Below are 7,333 nucleotides of genomic sequence, written 5' to 3'. Positions count from 1 at the left end.
GGATTTCATCCTGGCTACAAGGGTGCTGGCAGATGCTGCTCTGCGAGACCACAAATGATCTTTTTTGTTTTTACTGATACGGGGGCCACCGTTCCCCTGGCCTCGTAGTTAGAGGGAGGCTGTCACCAAGCCTAGGACTGAGCCTCAGCTTTCCAGCTGGGCTGAAAGTTTGCCCGCTTTCATCTTCTTCCTTCACACAACCGTATCTGCCGTCGCAGAGGTGTTGCCCGTAACCGCATGGCCACGTCGCGGCTCCATTTTGCACGGAAAAGCGTCGTCTCTGCTAAGGAGGGAGAGGCTGGAGTCACCACCCCAGTCCAAGGGAAATCCCGCAGGAGCTGCCGTCCCCTCGGGCCGCCTCCGGTAAATCCTGCAAACAGAAATTTGCAAATCCAGGCCAAGCTTTCCCTGCTCCGGTTTCACCGTCCGTGCGGTTATAGACCGGTTACACCAACGCAGCTCTTTGGAGTAAACACCGACTTTTCTACTCTGTATTTATGTCTGTGTAGCCCAGTGGGGTCCTCCTCTCTACCTGGACCATTACCCTGGGAGTAATTAAAATAATTAACAAGTGTAATTAACTGTTGGAGGGTAAAGGAGAGTTTTAGCACATTATATCATCAACAATTAAATAAATTACCCTTTTTGTCTCGCAAAGAATTGACAGGCAGGGGGGAAAAAGGAGGAGGGAGATGTATAGGCTCATGCAGTGGCACGGAGAAAGTGAATAGGGGTCGGTGGCTCTTGTGTTGGAAGACAAAGCAAACAAAGAGCCACCAAATGAAATTACCGAGTGGCAGATGCAAAACGAACATATTTCACACAACGTGTAATTAAGCCACGGAACTCATTGCCCAAATGGATTCCAAAAATCCTAATGGTTTACTAAGCGGTTAGACGAATTCTTGGGAGACGACCCAGTGGGGCTGCCCAACACAAAGACCCGTCTCCGGTGTAGGATGAGCCGAAGTCGCAAACTGCGGGAGGCCGGGAGAGGACCGGGAGCCGTCCCCTGGCTCTGCCCTTCCCCGTCACCTCCGGCCGGCAGCAAGGGGACCCAGGCTCGTACACACCTTTGGTCTGAGCCCCCCCCGCCGCGCTCCTGGCACCTCGAGCGGAGAAAAACTTGCTCGCTGTCAACCCCTGCACGGGTCTCTGGGCGTTGCGGGGAACAGACGCACAGCGAGGACGTAACCGAGGTGCCGTAGAGCGGTGAGCTGGTGCCCGCGTCCCTGCCCAGCCCGGTGCCGCTGCACCGCGGGTCTCGGCAGCCGAGGGTCAGGACTGCAGCCGTTGCCTGCGTCCCCCCGCGCAAGCACGTGCCCAGGAATCGTTCCCCACTGGAGCTGAACCGCGGGCTCCTTGTTCACCCCCCGTCACGCAGGGGAGGATGCACGGGGGGGAGGGGAAAAGGGCACCGCGTTCTTCTGCTCTTGGCGAAACTCCTTCCCTACGTGCATCCATCCCCCCAGGGCGGCAGGTTTGCTTGGTGCTGCCATCGGCTGCGGATGCACAGGCTGAAGGTGGGGCGAGGGCCAGCGCTGGCCTGGAGGAGGGTGGTCCGGACACCCAGCTCTCATCGTTGTTCCACTTGGGCTCATGAAAGATTTCCGGCCCCCTTTTTGGCCCATCTTGATTATAAATCTTTCTAGCTTCATTTAGCGCTCTAGCCTCTAGGTGGTGGTCATGTCTGAATATTCTTGTGTAACTGCGCTGCAAACACAACTGGATAATCAGGGCAGGTCCCGGGACCTGGAGGTTAATCAGCTGGTTGGGGGGTGACGGCGGCGTGAGCGGGAGCAGGTACCACAGCTCCCGGCGTTTGCTGCCGGGACACAGGTGTTCTGAGCACCGTGTCACCGCGGAGGCAGCCCCCAGGGTTGGGTGACGTGGTGGGAGCATCTGTGTCCCGGCTCCCACAGCAGAAACACCCGGCGCGGCTGCACGAGCGCGGCAGAGACCGCCGGGCCAGCCGTGGCGTGAGCGGGGCCTGCAGGGCAAAACGCATCCGCGATTCTCCCCCATCACAAGGAAGTGTGACATCCCTGCCGGAGCCCCAACCTGCCGGGGTGACGGGTGCTCCTCCCTGCCCTGCCCCGCAGCCGCTTCGGCGTGGAAACTCGGGGTCTGCGTGTCCCCATCCTCCGGTCCCCGCCGAGTTTTGGGCAGCCAGCCTGCTTTCCCTCGGGATGCGGCGGAACCTGCGGGCGCTGGCTGGGGGGTTCCTGGCAGGATGCTCATGCTCTCCTGCTGCCCCGGTGACGGGGACGGTGGCTTGTGCCAGTCCCGCGGTGGATAAGAAGCAAGCAAGCACCCTTGTTTGATTTTGCACGTCCTACTTGCTGAAGTGTGTGAGCTTGGAGGAAAAGAAACAGCAGTTTGTCGAAATCCAAGTGGATACAGAGATGAGGTCATGGCTCTGTTGCAGTCAACAGAAGTTTCTCCAACAGGTTTAATAAGGTGAGGATTTCATTCTCTACCTCTGTATAAATTTAATGTGCTGGATAAATGGTGATTGTTATTATTCGTAATGAGAACGATGGAAAGCATGTGAACCTTGAAGCAGAACTGGTAGATCCAGGATGATCCTGTGTGATCCCACCTAGATTTCAACTTACAGCAAGTTACAGGTGCTGCTTTGCACCTGCTATAGGTGGGAAACCTCTGGAAGAAGAGCGGGCAGCAGGAGGCCTTTGCCCGCTCTTCTATTTATCTTGTAGGATTTGCATAAAAGAAACTTCTCTGACGAAGCAGAGTGCCCTTACAGGAGCTAAAAGAGAAGAACAGAAGAAAAAAGGCTGTTGTAGAAAGGTCTCTTGCACGTCCGGCCCCGCTGCCTCGCGTGTCGTGGGAAATTCGTCCGTCTGACATGAAAACGGGGTCGGAACCATTCAAGGAAGAGGATCTAGCTCATCTTTCATTAGCGATTTATTTTAAAGATCCCTGAGCTGGCCTTACGTGGACTGCAGGTGCCAACTCGCCGAGCTGTCCTTTGATGTTGGGAGTCAACTTTGTCCCATCGTCTGGAGACGGAGCCTCTATTTTCACGTCCACAGCGAATAGTCGGGACACACACAAGTACGCGGGCGCTCGGCTCCGTGACTGGAGACGCTCAGTCTGGTATCCGAGCGTTCCAAGCTGTAACTAATGGGTTTTCTTGCCCCAAGAAGAGCCTGACGTTACGTAAACCGGACTGGAAACCATCCGCGCTGAAGTACCCCGAGAACAAGGTCCTGCGAGGACGACGCAGTGAAACCCAGAGTGGTAAGCACTGGGAGTCCTGGTGCTGTGAGCTACCAACGACCGAAACAAACCCACCACCTTTCCTTCATAACTCCCTCTCGGCGTGCCGCTGCGAGCCCGGCGGGGAATTCGGGGCAGATGGTGTCCTGCTGCGGTCTGTACGCACGTGGCGTCGAAACGTTATGCAGAAACAACTGGTTTAAAGGCGTCGGGGGACGCGTGCCGACCACGGGAAGACGTCTCGCTTGGTGGTTGCGGAAGGGACCCCGGGTTGCGCAGAGGTCGGAGGCGGTTGCTTGCGTGCGGTGGTCAGCTCCTGGGGACGTCGGTGACGGCCACGGCGCCGATTGGTAAATTAGGAGGGCTCTACAGAGACATCTCACCGGCGCGTTTTCTAAAAGCCAAATGCATTTCATGGAGCGGATGATACTTGCTCCGTACATCTTTTACAAGCCATGGGGTAGGCTGTGCACATCTTAAAAATGATCCAAATGCATTTTCGGACAGCCAGCAGCACCAACTGGCTTCGAGCGATCGCGGGACATCAGATGAGGACTATGCGCTGCAGCAGCTCCCCGAGGAGCCCACGTGTTGGCTGGAGCGAGCGGTTGTGATCTACAGGGCCAATGCGCCTCGTCTGCAGCGGGGTTTACGCCGGGGATGGAGCCGTGCCTTCAGCCTGGAGACCCTCCTGCGGCGTCACAAACCCCTCGGTGTTAGGTGCATTGGCAACGCTTCGCCTTTTCTCCATAGGAAGCTCCGGTCATAACTTTAAATTTCTTTATAAACGTGATTCAGTGCGATCAGCCCTGGTTCTGCCCCAGGAGCAGCACCCGTGCGCCTGGCCCGGGGGTCTGCAGGGGCCGTGCTGCGCCCACACCTCGTCCCGGGGGGGCGGCGGACTTTGGCACTTGCTGACCAGTTTCCATCGATCTTGTTTCGGCAGCTGGGTTTTTTTGGGGTGGTGGTTTTTGGGTTTTTTTTTTTGGAAAAAAAAAAAAAAATTTGCCTTTTCAATGTCCCTTCCCGTGTTTCCGTGTTCCCCGCTTGGCCACAGCTCATCCCGTGAGGAGCATCAGCGCTGCGGGAAGAGCAAACCCCCCCCGCCACGCCGGCCCCCAGCCCTGGATCCCATTCCCAGCCCCGGCGCGGCCGGCACCCATCCCCTCCCCAGCTGGGACCCGGGACGGGACGCCCAGCGCCGGCTCCAAAGTCTCCCGACCTCGGCATCCCGGGATGTCCTTGGGAAAGCAGCAACGTGCCCAGCGGTGTGGCAGCAACGGGGTGTTATTTACACTCTTTTATTTATAATTTTATATATATATATATAAAACTGAGGGTGCCTATCTATAGCTGCGTCAGCATCTCCCCCACGCTGGTTCTCCTCTCCCTCGGCGGGCCGGTTATTGGGTTTGGATATTGCCCGGTCCCAGCCCTCCACTTGCTGGATCCACGTGACAAAACCACCGGCTCCAGCCCGTTTTGGTGATGGTTTGTACCAGGAACCTTAGGAGTTTCATCAAAAGCTCGGATGATTTTAGGGTCTAGGTTTTTATTCATTACAGCATTGGCTGACAAAGCCCATTACATCATCCGTTTGGAAGAGAAATTCTCTGCAGCTGCTTGTGTGGCACAGGGGGTTTTGTTTAAAAAAATAAGACAGATTTTTGTTTCTTTCTTTCAGGGCAATTTTCCTCCCAATTGCTGGAAAACCGTATGCTAAAAGCCTTCAAAAAGTGGGAAAGGAAAAGGGCAGTGCGCAGCAGTTTTAACCATTCATTTTTATTTTTTTTTTTTATTTCTTTTCCAAAGACCTGGGGGTGTGTTGGGGGGGGGAAATAGCCCCATTACCCCGCGCATCCAGCGCGCCCAGCCAGGCGTGAAAAGCAAAGCCAGTGTCATGGCAATGGCAGATGGCACGAAGCGGGAGGGAGGGCTCCGTCCCCGACCTCTGGACGGACCGCGCTCCTAATTAGCTCTGGAGCAGAGAGTAATTAAACCCGGAGGTAAGGCGAGTGATTATTTTTCCTGGGTGGGCGCTTGCAGGGGAGAGCGGGCAGGGACGGGCAGGGATGGGGTGCGGGAGCGGGGATGGGGTGCGGGAGCGGGGATGGGGTGCGGGAGCGGGGATGGGGTGCGGGAGCGGGGATGGGGTGCGGGAGCGGGGATGCCCCAGGTGCCGGATGGAGCCGGCGTCGGCCCCGCATCCGTGCTGGGAAATCATTTTCCTCTCGGCTCGGCCCTCCTGCGCTGCCCGGGAGCAAGGGAAACGCCGCCAGCCAGTCCCTGTCGCTCTCCAAATGACCACAGGCTGCAAATAATGAAATAAAATGTGGCGTTGCAAGGAAATACCGATGGAAAGGAGAGAGGCAGCGTCCGGACTCTGTGCCGATGCCATTAAAACGTGACATCCACAATTACTGAGCATCGCTGTGGCATCTAACTATTCAATGCACCGACTTGAGCCAGCCAGATGTCAGAGCCGTACCTTTTCTTTCCTCCTCATCAGCTGTTTTGGCGTATTTTGTTATGCTAGATAATCTCGTTCCACTTTTAATCCACTTTCCTTGGTTTGCTGTGAAAGAAGAGGTTGGAAGTAAATTATTTTTGTTGCTGTCGAAACGGGTGCAAAGCTCTCACGAGGTGAGATTTGTGGGGTAAAACGCACACAGAGTACTATGAAAAAAATATTTAAGCCCTTCATTGACTGTAATCAAAAGAGCACTCGGAGGAAAGAAAAAAAAAATCCAGAACTGGATAGCTGTGTGTCGCTGGCTGTCACCACTGCTTTTACACCTCACCTCGCGTGGGTGAGCCCCCGCGGCCCCGGGGGCCCCGCAGAGCCGCTGACCCCCGTCACGGTGACCCAGAGCGGGGTGGAAAGGCGACGACGCGGTGCCTCGTCCAGCCCCCTGCCAGCCCCAGCAAAGCGTTTTCTCCGGCGTCGCCCTTGGGAACAGCTTTTTTTTTGCGGCAGCACGGGCAGAGCCTGCAGCAGCGACGCAACCCCTGGGCTGTGGGAGCCCTGGATGGAGCGGGGGGCTCTGGGCAGCGGTGCGGGTGAGGGGGGTGCCCGGGGCGGGAGGGCGATGCTCGACCTGGGTTCAGCAGCACCCGGCCAGGGACCGGGCGTTGGGGCTGGACAGGACCCGGCCGCAGGCTCCCGCGCCCCTTCGGTGCCACCTGCCAAAGCGCGGGGAGGTTCTTGCTTGAGGATTTCTGGTGCCGTTTGGAAAAGACGCCGGGTTTATAAACCTCTTGCTTTCAGCAGAAACTCTGACAACGGAGTATGCCCAAAGGTCAGGAACCAAATAAAAAAGGGACTTTGACTTTTTCCCCTTTTTTTTTTATTTTTTTCCTTCCTTAAAATCCTCGAGTGGAGGGAGCTCACGATTTGGCTGCGAACACCCCGGCTGGAGCCTCGTCCCTCCGCCAGACCCAGCCCTGGGATCCCGCACGGAGCTGTGCTCCGCGGCCGCATCCTGCTGGGGCTGCTGCAGCCTGCCCTGCGCTGTGCATCCCCCGGTCTGGGGGGGAGGAAAGGCTTTCCCACAGAAATTATTGCTGGGCTTTAAAAGCGGGCTAGGTGCTGGGGAACAGAGTCGGGTTTATTCCAGAATAGAAGTGTGAAGCGTGATAGCGGAGTCAAAGGGGACGAGTTTTCCTGCAGCCCTACCTTCAGGCACGCCAGCCAGGAGAAATCCCACGAAATCAAATCGGCTCATTTTGAAACGTTTCTTTCCCAAAGCACCTGGAGCTCAGTCGGGGTGTCCCGGCGCTGCTGGCACCGACCCTCCCCGCTGCTGTGGGGTTTGCAGACGGGCAGGCGGGGAGGTGCACGGGGGGGCCCCCCCACGCTGCTGTGGTGGCCGCCTGGGAAGCACAGACACACCGTGACCCCCCCTCCATCCCTGCCGCCCTCCCACCAGCCTTGGGGCTGAACCACACCGACGGGAACAAACGGAAGGACTTATCTGAAACACCCAAACGCCAGCTGGGAAAAAGCCCGACGCTCCGATTTCCGCCTCCCCCCGTCCCCGGGTTTGTCCTGGTTCCCCCACCGTCACGGTCCAACCTTGGGGGATGCTCC

The 7,333-nt window shown here is 57.0% G+C and overlaps 1 long non-coding RNA gene across 1 annotated transcript; it reads right to left on the bottom strand.

Moving 5' to 3' along the window:
• Positions 1-5,221: 5,221 nt before the first annotated feature.
• LOC142603319 (uncharacterized) lies at positions 5,222-7,332 on the bottom strand. Its single transcript, XR_012837217.1, has 3 exons — positions 6,045-7,332; positions 5,732-5,818; positions 5,222-5,554 (listed from the first exon to the last, which is right to left on the bottom strand). It is a non-coding gene; the product is annotated as an uncharacterized LOC142603319 (long non-coding RNA).
• Position 7,333: the final 1 nt, after the last annotated feature.

Source organism: Balearica regulorum, chromosome 11, assembly GCF_011004875.1.
Source record: "Balearica regulorum gibbericeps isolate bBalReg1 chromosome 11, bBalReg1.pri, whole genome shotgun sequence".
In the NCBI taxonomy this organism is placed as follows: domain Eukaryota; kingdom Metazoa; phylum Chordata; class Aves; order Gruiformes; family Gruidae; genus Balearica; species Balearica regulorum.
The sequence above is the reverse complement of the archived record's forward strand: the minus strand, read 5'-3'. Positions and strand labels throughout refer to the sequence as shown.